The 17854-nt window shown below is 39.9% G+C and overlaps 1 protein-coding gene and 1 pseudogene across 7 annotated transcripts in view; one reads left to right on the forward strand and one right to left on the reverse strand.

Annotated features, from left to right (window-relative positions):
• Positions 1 to 17854, reverse strand: part of RAD54L2 (RAD54 like 2) — a 122448-nt gene that overhangs the window by 79012 nt on the left and 25582 nt on the right. The gene's annotated exons all lie outside the window — the stretch shown is intronic.
• Positions 2573 to 3306, forward strand: LOC100686063 (coiled-coil domain containing 56 pseudogene; annotated as a pseudogene).

The following is a 17854-nucleotide window of genomic DNA, read 5'->3' on the forward strand; positions in this document are numbered from 1 at the left end:
TGGTCTAGTTACATTCTTCTGCATATGGATGTCCAATTTTCCCAGCACCATTTATTGAAGAGCCTGTCCTTTTTCCAGTGGATGGTCTTTCCTGCTTTGTCGAATATTAGTTGACCATAGAGTTGAAAGGCCATTTCTGGGTTCTCTATTCTGTTCCATTGATCTATGTGTCTGTTTTTGTGCCAGTACCACAAAACACACAGCTTGATGATCACAGCTTTGTAGTACAACTTGAAATCCAGCATTGTGATGCTGGCTATTCGGGGTCTGGTTTTCTTTTTCAATATTCCACTGGCTATTCGGGGTCTTTTCTGATTCCACATAAATCTTAAGATTATTTGTTCCAACTCTCTGAAGAAAGTCCATGGTATTTTGATAGGGAATGCATGGAATGTGAAAACTGCCCTGGGTAGCATTGACATTTTCACAATATTAATTCTTCCAATCCATGAGCATGGAATATTTTTCCATATCTTTGTGTTTTCCTCAATTTCTTTCAGAAGTATCCTGTAGTTTTTAGGGTATAGATCCTTTACCTCTTTGGTTAGGTTTATTTCTAGGTATCTTATACTTTTGGGTGCAATGGTAAATGGGATTGATGCCTTAATTTCTCTTTCTTCAGTGTCATTGTTTGTGTATAGAAATGCCACTGATTTCTGGGCACTGATTTTGTATCCTGCCACACTGCCTTCCATCTTCAATCCTAAGACCTTCAATCTTAAGATGAAGAAAAAGGTTCCTCTGATTTGCTAAGTTCAAAAACATGGACACCTGTCTATAAAGCAGTGCCTAGCCAAGAATCAGTGAAATTAATCATGCGGGCACAGCCCTAAGACACAACCCTGGGGAAGAGAATACACAGAAGAGAAAAACACAAAGACAAACACATACTTGCAAAGTCTTCACAAAGCAGACCATGCTTAGAGAGTCTACACTCAAATCATAAACACACAGTTCATGTGGCACATACTGCCTCCCCCCTTCAGGGCAGCCCATGCAATTTCAGAGATGTCTTTCTGGTCCTCAGCAGCATCCTGATGCTGTGTTTGATATAAAAGAAACCATTCCAAGGGATGCCTGGGTGGCTCAGCTGTTGAGCATCTGTCTTCAGCTCAGGGTCATGATCCCAGGGTCCCGGGATCAAGTCCCACATAGGGCTCCCTTCATGGAGCCTGCTTCTCTCTCTGCCTCTCTCTCTCTGTCTCTCATGAATAAATAAATAAAATCTTAAAAAAGAAAGAAAGAAAGAAACTATTCTAAACTGCCATGTCCTCATTAATTTTGGTGACCTTGAGTTGTATTAAATTTCCTCAAATTATCTCAAAGCAATTCCACAGCCGAGTGCCACACACACTTCTTTTTCCATTAAGAATATAAACAAAACCATGCATTTATGCTAATATACAAGGGGGGAAAGCCTTAAGAGCATGAAAACATTCAGTCTAAAACTTTAGGCAACACTTATCCAAAGAAATTGCATTATTCAAGCAGTTTATATAATTCAAAGACTTACAAAAAAAAAAGTTTAGTCCATTTCCAGTACTCACAGAGTATCAAAAGGATTCTTCCAGCCTGCTGAGAGATCCACTATGGATCTCTTAAGTTATTTCAAAACACCTTTTCTGGGCAAGAGAAAAACCTGACACATATATGTAGTCCAAATGCCTTTTGATTATCTTTCAGTTACTTAAAAACACATTTAATACATACAGCCGCAGCCACAGAGCTAGAAAGTGACACAGCTCAAAATATTTTATTTGGAAATCTAAGGAGACTTCTGGCAATATGGACCTTAATTAAGACAGAATAAGGAAGAGAAGGTGAACAAAACATTCAGGACTCCAAGGAGCAGGGCCACAGGAGACAACTCTCTCTAAATGGCAATGCAGTGAAGCCAGGTCCAGGGACTCAGCACCAAGCACAACGAGGAACTGGAGCCATGTTTATAGAATCAGTCAAGAAATCTAAATTCTAGCCATGCTTTATGGGAAACTAGTTGCACAACCTTGGTCAAATCAGTTCTCCCTCAGCTTCCATCATCCCTTTTACACTACCCAGGAGATAGACCCAAGTTCATCTTCCAGATTCTATGACAGCAGTTCTCAGAGGGTGGTCCAGGGACCCCTGGGATCCTCAAGACTCTTTCAAGGCAGCCACAAAGTAAAAATCATGCATAGGTTAAAGAGTCATTCAAAGTGCAAGATAGACCAATAGATTTTAATGCAACAGAATATAAACAGTTCTTTGATATAATTTCAAATTCCATATTACAATTAATCTTGAAACTACCACTAGTCAGAGTGATGGTACAGCATCAAAGAATACAATTATCTGAAAAGGCTATTAACATAGTCCTCCCTTTTCCAACTACATTCTTCATCTGCTTCAACAATACAGTAAGTCAACAAAACAGTAAGTCACGACATAAAGAAGCAGATCTGAGAATCTGTCTCTATTCAATCAGACATTTTCAAATTTTCAAATCTGTAAAACAATTCTACTCCTAATTTTTTCATTTTGGAAAATATAGTTATTTTTTATTAAAAATTATTTATGTTTTGGACTACGAAGGGTGGAGCAGCAACATGGCAGTGCCTGGTGCAGGTGACTCTCTCAATGCTAAGAGCGGACAGGCCCCTGTGGCTCAGTGCATTGACCCGACCCGGGAGAAGCTGACTCCCGCGCAGCTGCAGTTCATGCGGCAAGTGGAGCTCGCCAAGTGGCAGAAGAGGCTGCCGCAAAGGCGGACCCAGAACATCCTGACCAGCCTGGGCATCAGGGCTGTGGTGTTAGCTATTTATGGCTACACCTTCTACTCCGTGTCCCAGGAGCGTTTCCTAGATGAGCTAGAGGATGAGGCCAAAGCTGCCCGAGCCCTAGCCCTCGCGAGGGCATCAGGACCCTGAACCAGATGGACACTGCACGTCTCCAACCCGCTGGAGCTCCTTTCACGTGGTGGATGATGCCCGGTGACCCTGTGGAAATCCAAGCCTGCACACAGCATTGATGGCCTCAACCTTGAACGATGAGTGAGCCCAAGAATTTATTGCATTTGGCCAGGTCAAGGGAGTATTGCCCACCTTACACAAACTGTGTCCACTGAGCCCTTCTTGTAGTTTGTTTCATTTTTTGAGAGCTGTATAACCTTGGCTTTTCTCAGGCTTTCAGACTTTGCGGTTTACCCTCTTTACCTCCCTGGGGCTTAACTGTTATGGAGGTGGCAGCTGTGTATAATGTTGGAGCCTGAAGTGGGAAAGATGGAGTTAGGTTGAGAATAATAAACTGAGTCACCTCTCTTGGAGCCAAAAAAAAAAAAATTATGTTTTAATAAATAAAGAGTTTATAATTTTTTTAAAGAAATTGATATTTTTGTTTTAGTTTCTAACACAGTAAACATTGACCATTATAAACCATATAAACAAAAGCTTTATGGGATCCTTCAATAATTTTTAAAGTATAAAAGGATTTAAGAACAAAGTGTTTGAGATCTATGGTCTTAGAGTCCCTATTTTCAGGTATCATAAAGAAAAATTAGCATTTTTTAAAAAATGTAACAAACAGAACCACATTACATGAATAACATAAATATTTAAACAGCTCCATTCTGTATTCAAACAAAAAGTACAAGATTAATCTAATATATTAATGATATACATGGGTTATTTTATAAATATAATTAACCATCAAGGGCAAACTTTCCCAGTGACTTAAGTTAATATTACATTTCCAAAGTCAAATTTTTACTTTTGCTATGGAATCTCTGCTATCCACATGCCACTTTAAATAAGTGGTCAAGGGTTGGGATGTCTGGGTGGCTCAGCGGTTTAGCACCTGCCTTTGGCTCAGGGCATGATCCTGGAATCCCAGGATCGAGTCCCACATAGGGCTACCTACATGGAGCCTGCTTCTCCCTCTGCCTGTGTCTCTGCCTTTCTCATTCTCTCTCTCTCTCTCTCTCTCTCTCTGTCTCTCATGAATAAATAAAATCTTTAAAAATAAATAAAACATTTTTAAAAATAAATATAACATTTTTAAAAATAAATAAAATGGTCAAGGGCTGAGGTTCCCTGTGCTTGCCCCCAAAGCTTCCCTAACTTAGGTCCTTCATCCAAGAGGTCACTGAGCAGCATATCCCTGCAGGATCAGTCCCAGGCATTTTGAAGAAGTAGGAATAAAACTCTAGAAGGCTGCTACTGAGGGAAGCAAATTTTAAAAACTCATTTTATTCTCCATGGAGTCAGCTGGAAAAAAAAGGGAGAAAGAGGGTGATAAACAATCGTGTTGGGAAGATATAAGCTAAAGCAGAGTGACAGCTTTGGCTACGAGAAGGCTGTGTGATATAGGCTCTGCTCCTCAGAGGGACATGGGCTCTGAAAAATCCTCTCCCTCTCTCTCTCAATCATAAACACACACCATCAGTATAATGTGAGGGTGATTAAAAAAAAAAAAAGAAAAGAAAAAGAAGAAAGTAAGTTTCCTGAATCTCTGAATATAGAGGATGAGGCATGAGAGCCCTGCAAACATTAGGCACCAACTTTGGTGAAGACTTCTCTGTATCTAGTCAACCTATCCACCAGACACAATCCTGAAAACTTCTAAGCCAGTAGCATTTCGACAAACCAAAGCTTTTAAAAATAAGACTATAGCAGAAACTCTACATAAATCCTTCTATAATACAAACAATAAACACAATTTTCCGAGTTGATATGGATCACTTTTGAGTTCCAATTGTCATTCATTTTAAAATAGCTGTAACTACATGGTATACAGGTTACATACTATGGTTTTTCCTAAAATGGCATCTATTACAGACAAAAGTTTTAATGTAGGGCTACTATTTTATGACATATACTCATATTTCCAAAATATTCTACAGGAAAAAAATACAACATACTAACATGACTGTTTTTACATGGTTACTCAAGTTTTTCACTTTGGCTTTGCCAAGTGACTTGGGCACTCCGTGTGCTTAGCTCTTAAACACATAGGTAAATTCTTAATATCTTTTTTCTTTTTTTAAAGTAGGTTCCACACCCAACATGAGGCTTGAACTCATGGCCTTGAGAACAAGAGTTGCATGCTCTACCAATGAAGCCAGCCAGGCAGGTGCCCCAACATAGGTAAACTCTTCTGGCTCTGCTTCTCTCAGTTCTAAAATAAATGGTAATATTAGTCAGGTGCAGACCCCTATGGTGCTTGTGGTACAAAACAAAAATGTATTTGGTCTTTTCCCCTGGTTCCTGGCAGAGCTCCCAAAATCCTTGGAATTTTCTGAGTGACAAGAGTGTCTTTTGCTGTTTACACTGAGCCTCCTTTTGATCAGACCTGAATTTGTGCCAATGAAGTGACTTGGGTGGGGCCCCCAGATAGCCTCAGGATGGGACTGGTCATCAGAAAGATTGAGTCTAGAAGGTTGGCACTTTCAGCCCTACCCACCAACCTCCCAAGATGGAGATGGGGAGCTGGAGATTAAGCTCTATAAAAACTCTTGAACATTTAGATTCAGAGAGCTTCTGAGGTCAGTGAACACATCAAGATACTAGGGGAATGGCACAACTAGAAAAGGTATTGAGCTCCATGCCACCCCTCCTCTATACCTTGCCCTATGCATCCCCTAGGCGTCTTCTTCCATTTGGCTGTTCTGATCTACATCCTTTAAAATAAACCGGTAAACATAATCAAAGTATGTTCCTGAGTTCTAAGAGTCATTCTTAGAAATTACTGAGCCATTTTGAGTTTATCTTTGTGTATGGTGCAAGAGAGTGGTCTAGTTTCATTCTTCTGCATGTGGATGTCCAATTTTCCCAGCACCATTTATTGAAGAGACTGTCTTTCTTCCAGTGGATAGTCTTTCCTCCTTTATCGAATATTAGTTGACCATAAAGTTGAGGGTCCACTTCTGGATTCTCTATTCTGTTCCATTGATCTATGTGTCTGTTTTTGTGCCAGTACCACACTGTCTTGATGACCACAGCTTTGTAGTACAACCTGAAATCTGGCATTGTGATGCCCCCAGCTATGATTCTCTTTTTTAAAATTCCCCTGGCTATTCGGGGTCTTTTCTGATTCCACACAAATCTTAAAATAATTTGTCCTAACTCTCTGAAAAAAGTCCATGGTATTTTGATAGGGATTGCATTAAACGTGTAAATTGCCCTGGGTAACATTGACATTTTCACAATATTAATTCTGCCAATCCATGAGCGTGGAATATTTTTCCATCTCTTTGTGTTTTCCTCAATTTCTTTCAGAAGTGTTCTATAGTTTTAGGGTATAGATCCTTTACCTCTTTGGTTAGGTTTATTCCTAGGTATCTTATGCTTTTGGATGCAATTGTAAACGGGATTGACTCCTTAATTTCTCTTTCTTCAGTCTCATTGTTAGTGTATAGAAATGCCACTGACTTCTGGGCATTGACTTTGTATCCTGCCACGCTGCCAAATTGCTATATGAGTTCTAGCAATCTTGGGGTGGAGGCTTTTGGGTTTTCTATGTAGAGTATCATGTCATCGGCGAAGAGGGAGAGTTTGACTTCTTCTTTGCCAATTCGAATGCCTTTAATGTCTTTTTGTTGTCTGATTGCTGAGGCTAGGACTTCTAGTACTATGTTGAATAGCAGTGGTGAGAGTGGACATCCCTGTCTTGTTCCTGATCTTAGGGGAAAGGCTCCCAGTGCTTCCTCATTGAGAATGATATTTGCTGTGGGCTTTTCGTAGATGGCTTTTAAGATGTTGAGGAATGTTCCCTCTATCCCTACACTCTGAAGAGTTTTGATCAGGAATGGATGCTGTATTTTGTCAAATGCTTTCTCTGCATCTAATGAGAGGATCATATGGTTCTTGGTTTTTCTCTTGCTGATATGATGAATCACATTGATTGTTTTACGAGTGTTGAACCAGCCTTGTGTCCCGGGAATAAGTCCTACTTGGTCATGGTGAATAATTTTCTTAATGTACTGTTGGATCCTATTGGCTAGTATCTTGTTGAGAATTTTTGCATCATACACTGTTGGTGGGAATGTGAACTGGTGCAGCCACTCTGGAAAACTGTGTGGAGGTTCCTCAAAGAGTTAAAAATAGACCTGCCCTATGACCCAGCAATTGCACTGTTGGGGATTTACCCCAAAGATACAGATGCAATGAAATGCCGGGACACCTGCACCCCGATGTTTATAGCAGCAATGTCCACAATAGCCAAACTGTGGAAGGAGCCTCGGTGTCTATCGAAAGATGAATGGATAAAGAAGATGTGGTTTATGTATACAATGGAATATTACTCAGGAATTAGAAATGACAAATACCCACCATTTGCTTCAACGTGGATGGACCTGGAGGGTATTATGCTGAGTGAAATGAGTCAATCAGAGAAGGACAAACATTATATGGTCTCATTCATTTGGGGAATATAAATAATAGTGAAAGGGAATAGAAGGGAAGGGAGAAGAAATGGGTAGGAAATATCAAAGGGAGACAGAACATGAAAGACTCCTAACTCTGGGAAACGAACTAGGGGTGGTGGAAGGGGAGGAGGGCGCGGGGTGGGGGTGAATTGGTGACGGGCACTGAGGGGGGCACTTGACGGGATGAGCACTGGGTGTTATTCTGTATGTTGGCAAATTGAACACCAATAAAAAATAAATTTATTATTAAAAAAAAAAAAGAAATTACTGAGCCAAGGACACCTGGGTGGCTCAGCGATTGAGTGTCTACCACTGGCTCAGGACGTGATCCCGGTGCTGGGATCAAGTCCTGCATCAGGCTCCCTGCAAGGAGACTGCTTCTCCCTCTATGTCTCTGCCTCTCTCTCTGTGTCTCTCATGAACATATAAATAAAATCTTTAAAAAAAAAAAAAAAGAAAGAAATTACTGAGCCAAAGGAGAGAGTCACGGAACTCTTGATTTACGGTCAGTCAGAAGTATGGGTAATCAAGGACTTGCAGCTGGCATCTGAAGTAGGGGCAAGTCTTGCAGGAGTTCGTCCTTAGCCTTAGGGTCTCTGCTAAATCGAGATAGTGTCAGAAATGAATTGTTGGATCCCTGCTCGGTATCTGGAGAATCAGAGAATTGGTTACTGGTACTGGAAAACATCCCAGTGCCACAAGGATTTAAGTGACAAATCACAGAAAAAAAATTATATATGAAAAGTACAGAAAGTCTGAAGATCCACTGTTTCTTGACTTCCCATGTACAAAAATAAATTGTGTATTTACTTCAATGCAAGAGGTAACCTGCACCTTTAAACTATTAAATGTCACATTTCTGGTGGACTTAGATTATTAAGTGGTGCAGAGATTAAAAATGAAAATCCATATTAGGTTCACCTCTCAAATCACAAAAAAGGAAAAGAACCACAGATCAGTCAAATCTGTTTCAGATGCATTCTTTTCTGTATTTCTAATGGACGATAAAAACTGATTATGAGGAGAAAACTCACAGAACCAATAAGGATCATTAGTAATTTAAGCAGTTCAAAATACATATAAAGTCTAACCATTACCTGTCTATTAGATACTTCCCTTAGCCAACAACACACCCTCTTACACTACCAAATCTATTAGCAGCTGCCAAACGTGGAAGAATAAAAATGAGTCCTATTCAAATACAACCCCTTTCTTCTCAAAGTGGCAGCACCCTTCTCTAGAATGCCATGAGGAAGTCAGGATTAGAATGCAAACTAGAAGGTAAGAATAGTGGGGCTAACTGTGTGCACCCCACCATATATGTAAAATAATTCTTGAAAAATTGTTTCAGATTAGAGGAGACTAAATGCAATGTGGGATCCTGGATTAGATCTTGGACCTGGGGAAGAAAATAGCTATAAAAGCCAGTCCTGAGGACAACAGTTGAAGCAACTGAATATGAACTATAGATTATACAATAGTATTGTATCAATATCATGTTTCCCAAAGAAAATGTCTTTGGGGTGGGGGGCGGTGCTGGGTGGCTCAGTCCATTAAGCATCCAACTCTTGATTTTAGCACAGGTCATGATCTCAGGGTCCTGAGACTGAGCCCCCTGTCTGGGCTCTCCGCTCAGGGGGGAGACTGCTTCCCCTCTCTCTCCCTCTGCCCCTTAACCTACTCATGTGTACAAGCATACACATGCCTGCGCTCTCTCTCTCTCTCTCAAATAAATAAATCTTTAAGAAAAAAGAAAATGCGGGATCCCTGGGTGGCGCAGCGGTTTGGCACCTGCCTTTGGCCCAGGGCGCGATCCTGGAGACCCGGGATCGAATTCCACGTCAGGCTCCCTGCATGGAGCCTGCTTCTCCCCTCTGCCTGTGTCTCTGCCTCTCTCTGTGTGACTAGCATGAATAAATAAATAAAATCTTTAAAAAAAAAGAAAAAAGAAAATGCCTTTAGGAATTACACATGAAGCATTTAAGAAATACACAACGAAATTAAAAATCTTCTAAAAGACAGTTTAACAAGAGAATAAAATTATCTATTCCTAGTTCTCCAAAGATTTAAACACTTGAGTACGAAAATCTTATTTCAAAGTACAGAATTGAAAGATTACCTATCTGACTATTCTCTATAGTTAATTAGTAACACATCAGTATGAAACTTCCTTTTCTTTAAGACACAAAAATGTAGGGTTAAAAGGCTTATAATTAAGCTTCCCAGCATCCCCATGTGCAGACAGGATGTCCTGGGTAGGAGATAGGCCTCTCTCTCTCTCTTCTCTTGAGCCCAGCAGGAGCTGGAATCATCTCTGAGGCAAGTCTCACCTGGGTTCCCTCTGGAAGGCTCTAGGTCTGGTCAATATCATAAACAAATAGCACCCCACAGGCAGGTAGAAATTGGACTCACCAGCTCATCCTCCCTCTTTGTATAGATGTGGTCCAATCTGAATAGTCTTCTAAGGAGCCTTATGTAATTTATCTAGATTACATGTTTCACTGTTACTTATGGCCAAGGTTACTGAACCTGTGCTCAGTTCTTAGGCTCCTACACACACATACACACACACACACACACACAGATGCATGTGCATGCATGCACTTCAGCATTACAGAAATAAGGAGCTTAAAATTCATACCACTGAACCACTTACTTAAGTACACTTGCCCTATGTCTCTCTCTGGTCATGAGTATTGATGAAAACAGTGATATCTGAACATTAGCAAAACTAAGTGGAAAAAAGAGTGTACACTTGACCTAAAGCCAATATAGTGAAGTAGAAAAAAAAAAACTGCTTCTTTCAAACTTCTCTCTTCTCTGGGGAAAAGCATATGGAGTCTGGACAAAACTCAGGCTTCAGATTTTGTAAGTAAGAAGAGGACCTGCAGGGGGTGCCTTGGTGGCTCAGTGGGTTAAGCATCTGCTTTTGGCTCAGGTCATGATCCCAGGGTCCTGGGATGAAGCCCCAGAGTCTGGCTCTCTGCTCAGTGGGGAGTCGGCCTCTCCCTCTGCACCTCTCCTCCACTCATGTTCTCTCTCATGTGCATTCACTCTCTCAAATAAATAAAATCTTAAGAAAGAAAAAAAGAAGAAGACCTGCAGGAAAACCTCATCTCTATAAACAAGATAACAGATGTTGACCATCTCTCAAAGACTGGAACATGGCTTGTGTAGTAGATGCACACACCAAACCAGGTACCTCTCATCCCTCTTCAGATAAAGATGCTTATTCCATGAAAACAAGCCGTAACTTCATTGCACCATATAGGATGTACAGAAACCAAGATAATTCACACAAGAATCTTATGGCCATGATACTGTCTTGGTAGAGGGGACAAAGGGCACAGATTGAGATGAAAAAAAAGTCTGAGGAAATACTTTAAAGAAAAAAGTAACTGACAGTTATTTTGTAGAAAGAATGGTCAAAGGAAAAGGCAGAAAGGTTAGTGATGAATTCAGTCCAAAACCTAGATATGATATAAAAAGACACTATGCTAGGCATTATGGGAATAATACAAATATATGCCTCACAGAATGATGCAGAGTAAGAAGCTATAAGACTATCTGACTCCAAAACAGAAAGAATCAATGTCATTTTGGGACACCAAAGAAATCTGTAGCATTTGAGTAAATAACAAATACCAAGTCAAATCTAGTCTTTTTTTTTTTTTTTTTTTTTTTTATTTATGATAGGCACACAGTGAGAGAGAGAGAGGCAGAGACACAGGCAGAGGGAGAAGCAGGCTCCATGCACCGGGAGCCTAACGTGGGATTCGATCCCGGATCTCCAGGATCGCGCCCTGGGCCAAAGGCAGGCGCTAAACCGCTGCGCCACCCAGGGATCCCAAATCTAGTCTTAATTTAAAATGATGTCCCATGGGATGCCTGGGCGGCTCAGCGGTTGAGCGTCTGCCTTTGGCTCAGGGCGTGATCCCGGAGTCCCAGGATTAAGTTCCACATTGAGCTCCCTGCATGGAGCCTGCTTCTTCCTCTGCCTATGTTTCTGCCTCTCTCTCTCTCTCTCTCTGTGTCTCATAAATAAATAAAATTTTTTAAAAAATAATAAAATAAAATTACATCCCTAATACAAAAATGGAAAATGACATTTTTGTCCCACTAGGAAATTTACAATGCATTTTCCCCCTAATTATACTAAACATTTGCCCTAAATACATTCACACTCTCTTATTTGATCCCTGGTGCCCAAGATATTCATTCACCCTCATGCAGTTAAGGGCACAGTCCAGACCCACATGGTTTCTCTCAAACCAGGGTGAGGCTGCCCTGGAATTAAACCACAAGCCTCTGCCACCATCAGCACTTACTATGCCGACCTACAACAGTTGGCAACCACCATCCTAGAATAATCTAGTTGACTGAGAGTGAAGAATACAAGTGGAACACCTAGAGATAACTGCCAAATCTCAAGGGCAGAGACTCCAGGCCTGTGTTTGGATGAGATTAAGAAAGTTCCAATCTTCTGATCATTTACTCAACAATTAGTTATTGCTACTTGTTCTTGTGGCTTGTTCTCAAGTGGACATTGCCCCAGCACCATGGCTCAAATAAAAATGTACAAAAAGGAGAAAAAGAGTGACAGAAAAAGGACAAGATGAGGAGGTAATCCTTCCTCCTGCTCACCACAGCATGCAAGAATGAGTGTGACTCACTGTTACATCACAGTGAAGCTAAACAAAAAACCCAGCTAAGACAATGATGGCTCTGGCATAGTTAGAAATGCAGGGCTAGAGGCTGCCATTCTGCCAAGCTAATTGAGAAACTATTAAACTACTACTGTCACAGGTAGTTCCAGAATCTCCTAATTCCATTAAATAAAGATTAAAAAAAAAAAAAAAAAAGGGCAGCCCCAGTGGCACAGCGGTTTAGCGCCGCCTGCAGCCCGGGTCGTGATCCTGGAGACCCGGGATCGAGTCCCACATCGGGCTCCCTGCATGGTGCCTGCTTCTCCCTCTGCCTATGTCTCTGCCTCTCTCTCTCTGTGTCTCTATGAATAAATAAATAAAATCTTAAAAAAAGAAAAAAAAAAAAACAGTGGCTTCCACAGCAAACAATTTGGACAAGTAAGGGTCATCACATGCCAAATGTCCCATTTTAAGATAGTGTTTTTTTATTTATTTTTTTATTTATTCATGAGAGACATAGAGAGTAGAGAGAGAGAGAGAGAGAGAGAGACAGGCATAGGGAGAAGCAGGCTCCTTGCAGGGACCCTGAGGAGGGACTCGATCCCAGGTCTCCAAAATCATATCCTGGGCTGAAGGGGGTGCTAAACCGCTGAGCCACCCGAGCTGCCCGATAGTGTTGTTCTTAATGAAGTTATTATCATTAATTATTTTTGCACTAGTTTGGATATGACATACTAGGCAGGCCTCTATATATATGGGTGTGTGTGTGTATACATATATGTGTGTCTGTGTGTATATATATATACAGCTATGTATATATATATACATATGTATATGTGTGTGTGTGTGTGTGTATATATATATATATATATATGATTTATTTGAGAAAGAGCACGCTCGTATGCATGTACAAGCAAAGGGAGAGAATCTTGAGCAGACTCTCTGATGAGCATGGAGCCAACTACAAGGGCTGGATCTCATGACCCAGAGTCAAAATCACGAATTGGACACCTAACTGACTGAGCCACTTGGGTGCCTCTGTATATTCTGGACTAGATGTTAGTATTATACTAACTGAAGTTACTCTTTACAATAAATAAAGTACTGAAATTATAATAATACATATTTTGAGCTTGGGCTCAAAACTGCCACTAACATAAAAGTATGGAAAGAACCTGTATCATTTTACAAATGCCTTTAAGTGCGGAGTTATCTTGATCACGAACTATGATACATTCCATTTCAAATTTCAGATTTCATAAAAACCAAGATTAAGTGTGATATTTTACAGCTTCCCTATGGATTACACTTTTGCCCCAAAGCCTATAAAATTATTATCTGCGAGTAAGTACTTGAATATTGGTTATGCAAGAGTCATGAAGGTAGGACAGTACCAGAAGATGATATCAGGTCAACAGCTCTAGAGCTTTCTAGTAGAAACCAACAACATAGCACCACAATGAATAAAGTCCATCTAACAATTTGGATAAGGGCTTCCTGCTTCTGCTTTGTACCTTGGCAGACAGGAGACCTTGTAAATACTCCTGCTGCAAAACACCTAGAAATATGGATAAAGTTATGTATAATACACATCCATTTTAAATCACATCTGTTTTTGCACACACACAAAAAAATTTGAATAGACCAAGGACCAAGAATTAAAGGCAAACTGCAAATACAAATACTCTTGCTGACCCTATGGCAGTCCTAGGAGAAGAGGAGGGTACCAATCTTCTGGGTAGGTGTAAGTCAGATAAGAAATAATCCCTTGAGGTTCAATGAAGCGGAAAAGGAAAGAAAACGTTGAAAAACTGCAACCTCTACATAAAGACAGGAACTTAAAGAGGTATACTCTCAGGATTCCTGGGTGGCTCAGTGGTTTAGGGCTTGCCTTCGGCCCAGGGCATGATCCTGGAGTCCCGGGATCAAGTCCCACATCAGGCTCCTTACATGGAGCCTGCTTCTCCCTCTGCCTGTGTTGTCTCTGCCTCTGTGTGTGTGTGTGTGTCTCCCATGAATAAATAAATAAATTCCTTAAAAAAAAAAAAAAAAAGAGCTATACTCTCAGAAAAGAGTGGTGTAGAAAAAAATCTAACCACCAATACAGAAGACAACATAAAAGCTTATGTCAACCTTGTTTGGAGGAAGGATAAAAAATATTCAGTCTACATGGTCCAAGAAATTAATCAATACTAAAATGGTCCAGGAGCACCTGAGTGGCTCAGTCAGCTAAGCATCTGACTCCTGATCTCAGGTCACATCTTGATCTCAGGGTCATGAGTTTAAGCCCCACATTGGGCTCCATACTGGGCATGAAACCTACTTAAAAAAAGGTGGGGGGGGGGCAACCTGGGTGGCACAGTTCAACTGTGTTCAACTCCTGGTTTCAGCTCAGGGCCGTAAGATGGAGCCCCACACTGGACTCTGCGCTCTGTGTGGAGTATGCTTGAGATTCTCTCTCCGCCCCCCTCCCTCAGCCCTTCCTGCTCAAATAAATAAATAAATGAATCTTTAACAACAACAAAACCACTAAACCAAAGTGGTGCCAGGCAAGTGATAGATACGAGTTGCCAAGAAGTAAATGTAACACATCCCTGGGACATACCTCAACCTGAGCCACGTATGAGTCCCATAGATAAAACATTACTGAAGATGAGCTTACAACCCCAAATTACAAACACATAAGCAATTAATCAAACAAAAGTTTTAGTTTCCTAAAAACTTCTGATAATAAAACTACCAGATTAAAGGAGATAAACTACATACTATCTGAAAAGAGGCAGAAAAAACTTTAAAACCAGGACACCTGGGTGGCTCCACGGTTGGGTGTCTCTGCCTTTGGCTCAGGGTATGATCCCAGGATCCAGGATTGAGTCCCATATTGGGCTCCTTACAGGGAGCCTACTTCTCCCGCTGCCTGTGTCTGTGCCTCTCTCTCTGTGTCTCTCATGACTGGATAAATGAAATCTTTAAAAAAAAAAAAAAAAAAAGCTTTAAAACCCATGCATGATGACAAAAGCAAACAAACTCTTCACAAACTAGATGAAAACTTCTTTGACTGGATAAAAGGAATCTACCAAAATCCACCACCCAAAATAATAAATAAAAATTCTGACAGCCATCCCAAAAAGTCATTTCTTGGCATTAAAAATCAGTTTCAAAAAAAAAAAATCAGTTCATATAACACATTTAGTATGAGACACTGGGGCATACACTATAAATTCAGGAATAAGATACAACTGCATGCTACCAATATTTCTATGATTCTTTTTTTTTATTCTTTTTTTTAATATTTATTTATTTACTTTAGAGAGAGAAAGAGTGAGCGCAAGCAGGAGAAGGGGCAGAGGGAGAGAATACCCAAGGAGATTCCCACTGAGCGCAGAGCCCAACATAAGACTCAATCCCAGACCCATGAGCTCAGGACCTGAGCTAAAACAAGAGTCAGATGTTCAATCAACTGAGCCACCCAGGCACCCCAGAGTTGTTAGAGATTCTAACAAACAAGTAAGACACACACACACAAAGCATAGAGACTGAAACAAAGAAAGAAAATTGTCAACAATAGAGGATCCTATTATTTCAACATAGAAAATCTACAGGTAAACTAATATTAGAAATACAGAAAAGTGGGGATCGCTGGGTGGCTCAGTGATTTAGCGCCCAGGGCGCAATCCTGGAGTCCCGGGATCGAGTCCGCGGCGGGCTCCCAGCACGGAGCCTGCTTCTCCCTCTGCCTGTGTCTCTACCTCTCTCTCTCTCTATGTCTATCATGAATAAATAAATAAAATCTTAAAAAAAAAAAAAAAAAGAAATACAGAAAAGTTTAGTAAGGCAATTAGATGAAAGAACAATATGGAAAGGTCTATCTTTAAAAATATATTTTTTATTTGTATTTATTTGAGAGAGAGAGAGAAAAAAAACACAAGCAGGGGGAGAGGCAGAAGGAGAGGGACAAGCCAACTCCCTCTGAACAGGGACCTCAATGCAGGGCTCAATCCCAGGGCTCCAGGAACATGACCTGAGCTGAAGGCAGACACGTAACCGACTGAGCCACCAAGGCACCTCAGATCTATCTTATTTCTATACGCAGTCAACACTCATTTAGAAAGTATAATGTTAAAAATAATACCTACAAGAGTAACAATGACCATAAATTATCTGGCAATAAATCTAGGGAAAGATATGTAAGACTTTTGTGGCAAAAAGTGTAATGCTTCACTTAAACAGACCTAAATAATCAGAAAGATTTGACATGTTCTAAGATGGACACTATTACAGAATGTCAACTTTCTCTAAAAACTCCACGCACTTCTAATCAAAATCCCAAGGCACAAAATATGTAATATAAAGGGAAAGATCAATAAATTTCACTACATCAAAAATGAAAATATAAACAAAGCAAAGATAAGCAACAGTCTGGGGGATATCTGCAAGCATAGGACCAGTAAAAGGATTAGTATCCACAATATACGAGAAACTCTTAAAAACCAATAAGAAAATAAAAGATACAACTAGGTAACTCTTAGAAGAGAAAACTCAAATGACCAAAAACCATTTCACACACATTTGAATAATTGGAAATATCTAGCAAGGTTAAAGATTCCCAGCCCTATGAATCATAAATTTTGCTCTTAAAAAATTCTAGAACAGGTATACAAGGAAATTTGCAATCTACATTGTATCATTGTAAGGATCAGTGGGCGGGGGGGGGAAGCAATCATTCATCATTCATTAATAAGAAAATGCACAATTGTTGTCCTCTCACCTAATGGAATATTATAACACAACTTAAAAATAAATGAACCAGAATATAACATAAATCAATATGGATAAACTTCAATAGCATAATATTAAGTGAAAAAGAAAGTTACAGAAAATTAAATACAAGATAATATCCATTTATATAAAGTTTTAAAATATACAAACATCTAATTGTCAAGAAAACATACATGCAGTAAGAAAGGAAAACATGCATGGGAATAATATATAATTCAGCAGAGTGTTACTTCTGGGGGTAAGGAAGTAAATGTGACTAAGAAGTCAAATATCTTCACTCTGGTTTGTTTTTTTAAGTATGAATATCTGAAACAGAATTATGATATAATATCGAGATATGACAAAGCTGGAGGGTCGTAAGTATTTTTTGTTATATTATTCTGATTACTTTTCTATATGTTTGAAATAAATGAAATGAACAATAATTAACCACCACCCAAAATAATAAATAAAAGTTCTGAGAGGCAGCCACCCCTAAAAGTCATTTTTCAGCATTAAAAATTAATTTCAAAAAAAGCAGTTCTGGGGCACCTGGGTGGCTCAGTCATTTGAGCAACAAACTTTGGCTCAGGTCATGATTTCAGAGTCATAGGATCAAACCTGAGTCGAGCTCTGTGCTCAGTGTGGAATCTGCTTCTCCCTCTCCCTCTGTTCCTCCCTACCCCCACCCCTTTCTCTCTAAAATAAATAATAAAAATAAAATCCTTTAAAAAATCAGTTTCAGCTCTTATGATGGAAACTTGGATAAGTGGAGGTTCATCACATCATTCCAGCTGGTAACCCAACCCTCAATCACCTTTGTCAGTGACTTGGGGACACACACTACTGGCAATATGATCTGCTGAGTTTCCTTCCACAGGCATGCTAAGTTTCACAAAATTCTCACATTAGTGCCAACTGTATTAATATGTATAGATTTTTTTTAAGTAATAAGAATCAACATTTGATTAACATAAACACACTGTGAAGGAAGACCACACTTGCCAATTAAACAGGAGAGCATCTAGGCTAGTTTCTTCAATAGGCTATC

This window comes from Canis lupus, chromosome 20, assembly GCF_011100685.1.
Source record: "Canis lupus familiaris isolate Mischka breed German Shepherd chromosome 20, alternate assembly UU_Cfam_GSD_1.0, whole genome shotgun sequence".
Classification (NCBI taxonomy): domain Eukaryota; kingdom Metazoa; phylum Chordata; class Mammalia; order Carnivora; family Canidae; genus Canis; species Canis lupus.